Source organism: Crocodylus porosus, unplaced genomic scaffold, assembly GCF_001723895.1.
Source record: "Crocodylus porosus isolate Cpor-Errol unplaced genomic scaffold, CroPor_comp1, whole genome shotgun sequence".
NCBI lineage: Eukaryota > Metazoa > Chordata > Crocodylia > Crocodylidae > Crocodylus > Crocodylus porosus.
Genome location: NW_017728932.1, coordinates 2,635,918 through 2,648,107, shown reverse-complemented (window position 1 = coordinate 2,648,107; position 12,190 = coordinate 2,635,918). Strand labels below are relative to the sequence as shown.

Here is a 12,190-nt window from a genome sequence, read left to right as displayed (position 1 = left end):
CTGGGGGTGTTTAAGAGGAGGTTAGATGAACACCTTGCTGGGGTCATTTGACCCCAGTACTCTTTCCTGCCATGGCAGGGTGTCGGACTAGATGTTCTACTCAGGTCCCTTCCAACCCTAGAAACTATGAAATCTCACCAAAATTGCATGGCCTCCCATTACATATTGGGCATGGCAGGATGTGCAGTGGGACCCCCCCACTGACTTCCTGCCTCTTGAGCAGAGGGTTGGATCCAATGATCTCGCAAGGTCCCTTCCAGCCCTAGTGTCTATAACATTTCTCAGGTCTCAGTTGTGTGATTGATCTCTGATCATTTTTACATCTTCCAGGGGCCTTAGTGGAACCGCAAACAGAAGTATCAGTCTTTTTGGGCAAATAGCTTGAGCTGGTGTGGAAAATCTTACATAAAAATGACAGAGGATGTGTGTTTCAGAATGTGTCACGTAAATCATCCATTCAATCCAGAACCATACAAGAAAATACAATTAGATTAACCACAGAGTGCATAGCTGGCAATTCATCATCTATAAATGATTTTAAAAGCATGTAGCTGACCTGACCTCCTTAATTCCTCAAGTTGTTGATTCCAATTATTAGCAACCAGGTAGCAAAAAAAGGGTTTTCTTTATCCCAAAAGATTTCTTACTTTTGGATACAATAAGTCAGTTTATTCAATGATCACTTGGACATGAGCAGTTAATAGCTTGCATCAGTTCTTTCTCCACTCCAATGCTCCAGAGTAGAACTATTATCACATTTACAGACTAACTTAAACAGCAATAGTGCTTCCTCTTCTCCAGGGGTAACAAATCCAACCCACTTTTTGTAAAGGGCTCTGGGATGTTCTTGACTATTACAGCTCCAAAGGAATTTACATAATTGGTTATGAATAATTTGTAACTTGTTGAAAAATCTCCATGTAGCTATCTGATTTAGTACATCTTCCTATTCCAGGAGCAGCACATTTTAATACAGTTTTTAATTGCAAGATCATAATTTAAGCTCATCAGTACTGCCTAACGAAGCAGGTATATTAGATAAAACTCTCAGAGTCATTTCATGTACCTATTACATACATACAGGACAACTAGCTTGGCAATGCATCATTGCCACTGAGTTTCGCTACACAGAAACACAAAAAAATGAAAGAGTCTAGATAGCAAGAATTCTGTACATGTTTGCCTTTGTGCTTCATAAAGACAAATGATGTTTTTGTGCTCTAGGCACTGGGCTAAAGAGATATGGGTTCAGTTTCCAACTCTGCCATAGACTCTGTGTGTGTGACCATGGCCCAGTCACTCCATTTGGAATTAGGAATAATAACACAACCATACCTCATTGTGAGGAGGGAAGGCGTTAGACACGGAAGTGTAAATTCTATTGAGCAAGGGTGCAAAGCAATATGTAGCTCACATCACTTCGGAGAAGAAAAGTATGCTTGATGCAAGATGGCATTGATTTTCCAGAGGCAGTTCCTACTGCTAATACCTCCAGTTGTACAAAATGGATCTTTTTTTTTTTCTTTTTTCCCCCCATGTTCATGATGACAGAATCAATCACTGATGGAATCAATCACTGATGCAGATGGGAATTTTCACAGGAATACCCATTGCTTGCCTGAATGTGTGATAATATCTTGTTCATACAAGAAATGAAGGCACGGCAGGTAGTCTGGGTTAAAGTGGGCAAATGTGTGTGCATGCAAGTGAAGTGGACTAAGCAAAAGATAGGAGTAGAACAGGGCCTGTATTTTCAGTTGAATAAATACTGTTACTGCAATTAACCTTCTTGTTTTTCTCCTTTTTTGCATCTACAATGTTCTCATTTTGGCAGCTAGGAACACAGAATCAGAAGAGGCCTCCTGACTCAGTGCCTGTCACATAATCCCTTTCATAAAACGCTCAAGTAGCTATGTAATAAAACTTTATCTACATATTTCTATGGACAGTCCATATTTCTAGAGGGCTATCAGAATAAGCCAATCACCTAAATTCTTTTAAAAATCTGTTTTCAATACAGGAAAGGAACATTATCTACAAGCACTTAAGTGCTTGCTTAAAGCCAAGCCTGTGTTTCAGGTTGCATTGACTTAATTTGTCAGAGTCAAACAAAACTTATGCTTAAGTGTTCTGCAAAATCTCAAGTACCTTTATTCTTCATATGTTTCATTTAGATAAGTCTTCAAAGGAAATTAAGCATGTTTTAATGCTTTCCTAAATTAAGGCCCCAAAAGTAAGTTAGTTTGCACTTCATGACTATATAATATCATTTCCTGTGTTTGTCTACAGTGAAATACACATTAAAAAAATTCATACTTTCAAACTATTAAAAAGATTCAACTCACTTCCTTTATTTTCTTTTTTCAAAAGCTGGGAATAGGTAGTTTATTGTCCTGAAACCAAAACCACTTCAGCCTGTCAATCTTTCTGCAAGGAAAAAGCTAGCTGAATAATACATTTTGCATTAAATTATACAACTGTGTCATTGGCCTAACATTAAAAGGTAGGCCATTAATAAAGAGGGAAAATAAAGTGGTCCTTAATTATGCAAGGCATTAAAGTCTAAGTGTTTTGCTTCTGCAGCATACTCACTTTATGAGAATAAATGTTTTAATACAGTATGAACTTTTCTCTGGAAATCACAGCTCAAAAACAATCCCCTCTCCCTTCTAATGCACCTTATTTTGAGACTTGTCCTGCTGTATCTTCTGACTTCTTGTTTTTTGCCTTACAGAAAGAAGTGAAGATTTGCAAGTCCTTGTTTTGTGTGCACAGCTACTTGCTTTTGCTTTGCCATTTACAGGGGACATTTTCAGAGATAAAATGAGAGCTGGCACCCATTGATATCCTGGGGAAACTGTGCTTTTTGGGCCTTTGACAATCACTGCTGGTGTGCTTTGAAAATCTGAGCCTAGCTAGATAAAGTCAAAGGGGCCTGAGGGAATGCCTGCAAATCTCTACCCAGCCCCAACCTTAATGAACCATATCCAGTCTGGTGTAACCACACTTCCAGGTGGTTTCAAGAGATTTGTACGCAGCCCCCCTTGCTAATACAAGCTGCTTCTTTCTATCTGCTGGAATTAAAACTGCAAGAAACCCTCACATTTAACGTGTATTGAACATCCACAGGTTTAGCTTTGTATGAGATTTTTGTCCGTTGCCAGTTCTCTATTTTTGCCAGCTCTCTATTCTTCCCTTCCTTGAACCAAATTTTCCTCTCCTTTTGGTTAAATGCCGGCAAAACTTTGTTTCATTTCACTGGACATTGGTCATTTCGTTTCAAATATTTTGCGGCGTCTTCCCTTGAAGAATAGCACCTAAGGCTAGTTTGTACTTATGAATAATGACTTTTTGTGGCTTCGAGGGGGTAAAGTGCTACGTATCCCCTTGTTAAGACTGCACCTCAGACATCAGGAAAGTTGGAATGAGTTATTGCCTTGAACAGAGGCTCCTTCTCTCTGGGCCTGCAAAATCATTCTAGCCCAAAACTATTTACCCGAGTCTAATAAAAATACTTTGAAGAGCAGATCAGTATTTCACACATTAGCTATTCCTGTGTCTATGAAAAATGTATTTCAATAAAAAGGTGCAGTTTTTCCTTCAGAATAATTAAGTTATACTGAGCTAAAATACAGGAAAGACCAAGCACTTTAGGGGCAACCTAAGGTAAACTCACCGATATCAGCTCCTGAATGGGATAATGGTCTACTTTTGGTGAGTTTACCTCCTGGTAAATGGAGCAGTGCAGTGAAGGAGAAGTGTAACCTCAAGGAAGAAAAAAAATGATTGTTTTGAAGTAGTGCATGCAAACCTATAGGGTTAAAGGAAATCAGGATAAGCTATGGCAAGACAATACCCTACACAGCCAACACTTTAACTTGCTAAGGAAGTATCTCGTTGCAGGAGCACTCTTGTCAAAATACAGCACTACATTCTGGCTGCATTTCAGCTCAGACTTCCTTCCCTGACCTCATGAAGCACTAAAGAGTAATTCATTTTCAGGTTTGTTTGCTTTTTTTCATGCAAATCCTATTCCTGTCTGTCTGAATCTGCTGTCAATAATACAGGAATTACTGCAAGTATTTGTGGAGGGAGGGGATGAGGAGGGGCTTGCCCTTATCACAGAGCACACTCCAAAGGGAAGAGAAGGGGAGGAACTGAGAACTGTTGTAATTACTGAGAACAACAGGTTTTGAGCCTATGGCTTTATTCTGACTTGGGTATGTCTGCAAGATACTCACTGCTGAGCTGAAAAATCAGTGTGGCAGCAGAGGGAGGAAAGCCACCCAGACTCTGTCTGAATAGCAAGGTTGGGTTGGGTCTGAATGGAGTTCTCAAGACTGAGGACTTCTGCCAGGAGAACAAGGAGTATCACTAGAGTCTCCTGAACTGCTCTGTCTGTAAAGCAACTCGGGAGACTGCACTGATGCCAAGTGATCAATGGAGCATCACTAGAGTCTCCACGACTAGCAGCTGATCAATGGAGTAGCACTACAGCCTGTATTGCTGCCAGATGATTACTGGAGCAGCACTAGGCAGTATTACTGCAAGCTGTTCTATGGAGCGGCAAAGGCGTTTGTATCACTGCCATTTCATTAGCAGAGTGGCACCAGAGTCTGTATCGCTGACAGCTGATCAATGAAGGGGAATATAATAATCATAATGTGGTGTTTTACAGGATATGGGCCCTTAATCTGAGGATCTCAAAACTCTTTATGGACATTTTATTGGTAAGCTGCAAGTTCCTCCTCCCCCCACCACCTTGGTGAGGTCATGTAGGTTGATAATCATCCCCATTTTACAGAGACGTGAACTACAGATTTGGTGAAGGGCCCAGTTTGATACCTATGGACTTCAGGGAGTGAAGCTGGCTCTAAATCCAGACAGGCTTAGCACTCAGAAAGGGGGCCGCTCTTTTAAGAAATCTGGTCAAAAATATCACAAGTGCCAATGACAGAAGCTGCTGTTAAATCCAGGGGGCTACACTCCCTGGATAAACTCATCTCCTATCCATGCCAGTGAGCATCTGGGCACTCACTTCAAACCTGGGGCCAGGATTTCACTTGCCATCTCTTCACTAACCGCTGAAACTTCTTTCCTCTCAGAGCTGGGAATATAGCCCCAGAGTCCTGACTCCCTTTTCCCAACTCTGTCCTTCAAGATCGTAACGTTGACAGATTCTGTGTACATTTGGGGTGATCTTTCTCAATCTATTACTGCATTTCAAATGAATGCATCAAGTAACCCAGCTAAAATGTTCTTTCTTTGCCCTTCTGTTTCTCAGTGCCATACTTCCTAGGCAAGTTGCTTGATTGCACACGATCTTGTTTTGAAGTCAGAGGCCCAGGCCTCTGCATTTCTGCATTTTCAAAGCGTGCTGCACGCGTCCTATACGGTCTGCATACAATAACCTACGTATTCTGTTTCTAGCTCCCCACCGACTGATGCCGAATGCTTCCACACACTTTATACCGAATGCTTCTATATATACACAGCACAGTAAATTTGTTGCTTTTAGTTTACAGCTGCCAATTTGTGCAGAAGGTTTTCATGTATTAGTGCCAACACTCCCTCCCCCTAGTCTATTCCACATGTCACTTCCTTTCACGGTATCTCCGATTATTTTTGGTTCCTGGCCTCATGCTGTGTTTAACACAGTGAGATGTTGTTGTAAATGGAACAATGTACGTCAAGTCAAAGGAGCTATACTAAGTCACATGAGCTAAGGGTAAGTCCCCATAAATCAGCTTTTAGTCTTGTACTTTAAGACAATCTGTTTCAATTATATCTGTGGAGAGACTTCATTGATGTAGCCCATCATTGATCCCCAGTTCCCAGAGGCACAGGCTGGCTTCCATCAGGGCCGCTCAACCACTGACCAGGTCTCCCGCCTCACTGTGGACGTTGATGCAGCTTTTGAAGGAGGACAGAAGTGAGGAGCAGTCTCTGTAGACTTGCCTGCAGCCTATGCAGCCTATCATCTCTGGTATTGCTCCCCCGATGTCTGCTGTGAGCAGCAATGTTTCTGCCTCCTAGACCGTAATCACTACCTACATCATCAGCACATCTGCTTAGACCCTCCAGTCGGGCAGCACCTCCAGTCAAGGGAACCCTTCATCACCCAACTGCACCACCTGCGCTCTATTTCAAAGGTTCTTCCCCAGACGACCGAAGTGCACAACTATGGGAAGAACGATCGGCCTCTGAGAACTGCAGACTCAAAATATTCATCCCAAACCCCTCTACGAGATCTCCTGGCTTTGACTCGGAGAGACTCTCCTTGGTCCGCCTCAACAGACTCTGAACTGGCTATGGCTGCTTCCGCCATAACATGCATCAAACGGGCCTGACACCAAGTGCCACTTGTGAATGCGGCGCCCCCCTCACAGACTGCAAACCACATCATTGCAGAATGCCCTGTCTTGCAGTGCCCCGGAAACCTCAATGCCTTCGACAACCCATCTCGTTCCTAGCTTAGCTCTGTCCAATATGAAATATGACTCCAGCTCACCGTTTTTGTCATACAAAAAAACCCCCAAGCCCCTATATATCTGTTGTTGTTATTTATCCACAGGAACACCCACTATGTGCAAGGACGGTGGTCCCTGCTTCAGGAAGCCTACAAAATGAAAGGCTGACAGACAGGTTAGGGGACGAGGAACAGACAACACTGTACACACCAGTCAATTCCTTCATTATAAGCAGCACAACAAGTGAGTTATGCACACATTATCTCCCTTAAGCTCCATTTTGACTCGCTATTCAATTTATTTCAGTTCTAAGCAACTTTGTGAAGGCTGTTTTATATAGAAGGGAAACAAAAGCGTGGCTAAATTTGACCCTTGCTGCACCTCTCCACCCTGAACAGTTTCCTCTTTGAGACATCCTCTATTTCTTGTCTCAAAGCCAGCTGTTAAACAACCCATACCCTGCATTTACAGATCAGTCCGATTCTAAAATCTTCCTCTATCTCTTGATAGTTTGATTAAAAGACAACTTGGAGTCACGTGTTACCAGTCTGCAAATGCTAAAAAAGAGCAAACACCAGGGAGAGAGAAATTATTTAGGGCGTTACTAACGAGTATTACGAGCACAAGGCTGAAAACAAGAGGGAAATTTAGGCTACCAGGAAAGACTTCCTGAAGTAAGATCTATTCGTAGATGAAATAAACTTAAAAAGGAAGTAAGCAGTGGGAACATCATTGCTTGGTACATTTAAAACTAGGCTAGATAAACATTCATGAATATACAATCATGAACTGACGGGGGGAAAAAAAAATCTAATCAAGTTAGTAATCCTTTTCACTCTCTACATTCTAGGTTAAATCAGGTCCACTTTTTGCTCCAGTCTGAAAACTGGGAAGCATACATGGAATTTTACTCAGTGATGATCTCCCTTTTGTAAATCCACATTGCCTGTCTTATTATTAAATTAGGTATTTCTAGACATTTCTTTTTAATCATTTACCTTTTTCAATAGGAGGTGGCATTGCTCGGTGAAGCAGACATTGAACTAGTTGTTGTTCAATCCTTGGTCTTAGATCCTGGCTCTGCCACACACTTGATTTGTATGTTGGGCAACTAATTGAGACCCATAATTTCAATGACACCCACTAACTCGGGGGCTGTTTGAGACAGCTTATGCCTAGTTTTGGGCCCTACACTTCAAGAAAGGTGTGGGCAGATTGAGAAGAATGCAGCAGAGAATGACAAAAATGATTAGAGGCCTGTGAAACATGATATATGAGGAAAGTCTAAAAGAACTAGAGCTATTTAGCTGGAACAAGAGAAGACTGATGAGGGATTTGATAGTCTTCAGATACCTGAAGGGCAATTATAGAGAGGAAAGAGATGGACTTTTCTCTCTGGCTGTACAGGCAATGGCCTCAAACTGCAGTGGAGAAAATGTAGGTTGAATATGAGGAACAACTTCTCAAGCTGCAACTCAAGCAGGTCCAAGGAGGTGATCCTCCCCCTCTATGCGGCACTGGTCAGGCCGCAGCTGGAGTACTGCGTCCAGTTCTGGGCGCCACGCTTCAAGACGGATGTCGACAACATGGAGAGGGTCCAGAGAAGGGCCACTCGTATGAACAGGGGACAACAGGGCAGGCCGTATGAGGAGAGCCTACGGGACCTGAACCTGTTCAGCCTCCACAAGAGAAGGCTGAGGGGGATCTAGTGGCCTGTTACAAACTAGTCAGGGGGGACCAGCAGGCACTGGGGGAGTCCCTGTTCCCCCGAGCACCACCAGGAGTGACCAGGAATAACAGTCACAAGCTGGCAGAGGGTAGATTCAGGCTAGATATCAGGAGGCGCTACTTCACGGTCAGGGCGGCTAGGATCTGGGACCAACTTCCAAGCAAAGTGGTGCTGGCTCCTGCCCTGGGGGTCTTTAAGACAAGGCTTGACAAACACCTTGCTGGGGTCGTTTGACCCCGGTACTTTTTCCTGCCATGGCAGGGGGTCGGACTCGATGATCTGCTCAGGTCCCTTCTGACCCTAGAAACTATGAAAACTTCTGCCTATGAGGGTAGTTAAGCACTGGAACAGACTACCTAGAGAAGCAGTGGACTCTCCATCTCTGCCAATTTTTATAAGCAGTTTTAACTGATACTTGGTTGGGATGGTTTAGTTAGGGATGACCCTGCCCTGAACAGAGGGCTGAACTAGGTGTCCTCATGAGGTCCCTTTCAGCCCTACTTTCCTATGATCCTATTACTAAGAGATGCTGAACACTTACAGCTCTAAAAGAAAGCCAGTGGGGAAAACTGAGGTCTAAAAAGCAAGCGTCTGAAAGCGAAACAAGAGTTCCGGCAAGGATGTTTAGTGCTGCTTGCATTTACCTATCGAAAGCTACAGAAATGGAAGCTGTATAAGACCTGAAAGAAAGTTCGTCAGTCAGACAGAGTCCGAGCTGATAGAAGACTGTCACTGAGCCATGGTGAATTCTAGAAATTACGGATTTGGCACATATTAAATGTGTGCATCTAATAATGCTTCAAATTAGAAAGGAAAACAAAGCAAAGTCTCATGACTATCTCACCACTAGCTATGAAGAGTGTGGCTTGCAGAAAGGACTAAATGACAAATAAAGCTGATAAAGAGGAACCTGTGGTAAACAATAGAGAACAGAAACAGCTGAAACAAAGCACTTGTAATGCCAAAATCTTTCTTGGGCTTTCTTTCCAGATCAGCAGGACTCCCTGGACTCACGACATCTCATTCAACTCCGAAAACTGCTTCTAGAAGACAGTCTTGTGGTAACGGATGAAATTATAAATGGTGGGGAGGTGGCCATATGCATTTTGTTGCTGTTCTGTTTTTACCTCCACCTTGATGGAGTCTATTGGAAGTCTCCGTGTCTATTCTGAGGCTCCCAGGTACTACCAAGACAAAAATAATATAAATATGATGGTAATCAAAAGGAAGACATTTCAGTGGGATGTGTTTCTGACTGCTTATAGGTGCCTTTAAAAATAAACAAACAAACAAAAGATCCCCTTACCTTTCACAGATAAGGCTTCAGCTAAAAATCTCTTTGAAATGTTGTCCTTTACATTCAAACATTCCTCATAAGCTTTAGCTGTTCCTTAAGCCCTTTGGACATAATTTTCTTTGCAACAGAATTGTTTGAGATGCAATAAATATGCATTCAGATGAAAGCACAGAATGATAAATAAGATACAGAGCAGCTACTTGTGCATGTATAAATTTAGCCATATTTTCTTTTCTTATGCTTCTAAATCAGATCATATCTTCTGCTGGGGACAAGCTTTCTTACTTTCATTGCCTGAATGTGCATCTATTGTTTTTGGAAATGAAAGGTCTGACAGCAACACAGGATGTCCTTAGGAAAATGTCCTCACGTGCCTGTTTTCATGCAGAAAGATGTTATATAGGTGTTGGTTAGGCCTGTGTGAAGCAGCTAATATTCACTTAGGATTCAGCCAATTCGGGGGACAGCGATACAATTTGGTGATTTGAATCACTGTCTCAAATCAATTTGGCTGAATCTGATTAGGAGATTCAGCTGCCACCGAATTCGCCAAATTTCCAAATCAGCCCCATCCCCCGCCCCTCTCCCAGCAGCTAGTGAGCCTGGGACCATTTTTTTGTTTGTTTAAAGAGCCGGGAACTGGGGCAGGCAGGGCAGCCACTGGGGAGGCTGGGAGAGCAGGCAGGGGTTGGGGGGTGCTGGAGGAGCAGGCAGGGGACAGGACCTGGCAGGGGTCCCCCCATGGTCCCCTCTCCCCTCCTCCAGCCCCGCCTTCCCTGCCCCCTACTTACCAGCACAGAGTCTGGGTCTAGCTCCCTGCGGCAGCGAGCAGGGACTGCCCGAATCTCCGAAGCTCTCTGAATCTTTTCCAAATTGATTCAGAGAGCTTTGAATTGATTCAGACCTTTTTATTGGTCTCTTGATTCGATTCGGATTCAGAGATTCAGCTGCCGAATCAGACCAAGGCTTCTCTTAATCAAATCAGCACCCAAAGCTTCGCACAGTCCTAGTATTGGTCTGGTCTGGTCTCATCTGGTCTGGTCCAGTCTGCTGCGACATATTTACTCTTTCCATTCCTGCTTCAGGCAACTACCTCACTCCCAACAAATCCCACCATGTCCTCTACTAAAGTCATTTGGTCTCTTCAAGACCCAATCTCTTACACTTATTTCAGGGGTTGTCAACTGGGGGTACACGTACCCCCTGGGGGTACTTGTGAAGGCCCTAGGGGGTACATGTGGGCAGGCAGGGATGGAGCGCCACCACCCTACCCTGCCTGGAGCAGGAGCAGGAGCAGGGCTGGGGCAGGGTGAGGGCAGCAGTGCCCCTCTGCGGGCCGCACAGGTGACTCCTGGCCGGTCAGACCTGGGTAGGGGAGGAAGGAGGAAGCTTGCCCACGGCAGTGGCTGCTGCTGCCATCCACCAGCCCACACTGCCCCCTTCTCCACATCTGGGTGCATCCAGCCACCAAGGGTACACTTATTAAAAAAAGGTTGGAAACCCCTGACGTATACAACTCATACTTTTTCTCATCAAGTCAATGGTGTAACTCAGGATTCACATAAATATGATCTCAGACTCTGGATCTCAAGGTAGAAAGTGGGGAAATAGTTATTCATATCTCTAAGAAATACACATGCAAAAATGGAGTTTATTTTCTACCTATGGGGATTTTTTACCATCTTTTATTTTCCCTGAGCCTGAGAAAGGATGCATGTGCCCAAAAGCTTGCAGAAAAAAAAAATATTTTTTGTGATTTCTTAGTTGGTCTAAGAAAAGGTATCATCTCTGAACCAAGAGTTCTACAGTTTTGTATTTCTTTTTTCTCAGATCAACACAGGTAGCAAAACCAATCCTAATACATGTAATTCATAGTCACCACGCAATATTTGTTTCAATCAGGATTTTTAACGTATACAAAATGTTTTAAAACTAAGCATGCAAAAATTGAACCTAGACTAAAAAGCAACCAACCATAGATAGGAACGTTGCTTAGGACTCTATGTTGCAGTTGTTTCTCATGTCAAATTCTCTTAAATTGTTAATACGTAGAAGAACAAATCTACTAAAGCAATCTTTAGCTATTGAATTCTGCAAGCATAACAACTAGTCAGGTTTCCACATGAGAAACATAATTGTACTTAAACATTAAAACAAACAGGGTGTGTCTGCTTGAGATGTGTTAATGCATGTTAGCCTAAGTTATCGCGCATTACAAGGCACGCGAATACTGGTATCAAATTTAGTCACGGTTAGTTAATGCAGTCACGCACGTGTAGATGTGATTCAGCACTAAGTTTAGTGCCGGGTCTGCCCCGCCACTAGGGCCTGCCCTGAGCCCAGCCCCAGGGCTTCTGGCTGGCCCTTCTCCTCCCCCAGAGCTGGGATGCTCTCTGGCAGCACATAGCTGCAAGCTATAAAAGCCTGTAGCCACTTTGTGCCCTGCGGCACACGCACCAGGAGCCTGATCAAGACTGTTCTTCTGTGTAGCAGCCCAGCAGGCCCTGTGTGCCCCCTTGTGCTCCTCCAGAGCTGCTGCTTGGCTACAGGTGTATCACAAAGTGCTTCCTGCACCCCTTGCCTAGCCCTGAGATTCCCCCGGGCTGCTGCCTAGCTATCTCTGGCAGCAGGGCCAGCACCTGCTCCCTGCTGCTGCTCACCCTCAGATGTCTCCTGTGCTTGTAGGTCTTGTGA

The 12,190-nt window shown here is 43.7% G+C and overlaps 1 long non-coding RNA gene across 2 annotated transcripts; it reads left to right on the top strand.

Moving 5' to 3' along the window:
* The first annotated feature begins 4,178 nt into the window (after positions 1-4,178).
* On the top strand, positions 4,179-9,493 carry LOC109317013. 2 transcript variants are annotated; one of them, XR_002102952.1, is made up of 3 exons: positions 4,179-4,730; positions 6,575-6,717; positions 9,190-9,493. It is a non-coding gene; the product is annotated as an uncharacterized LOC109317013 (long non-coding RNA). The 2 variants fall into 2 exon arrangements; XR_002102951.1 differs by lacking the exon at positions 4,179-4,730 and having other exon boundaries at positions 6,432-6,717.
* The last annotated feature ends 2,697 nt before the right edge of the window (positions 9,494-12,190 follow it).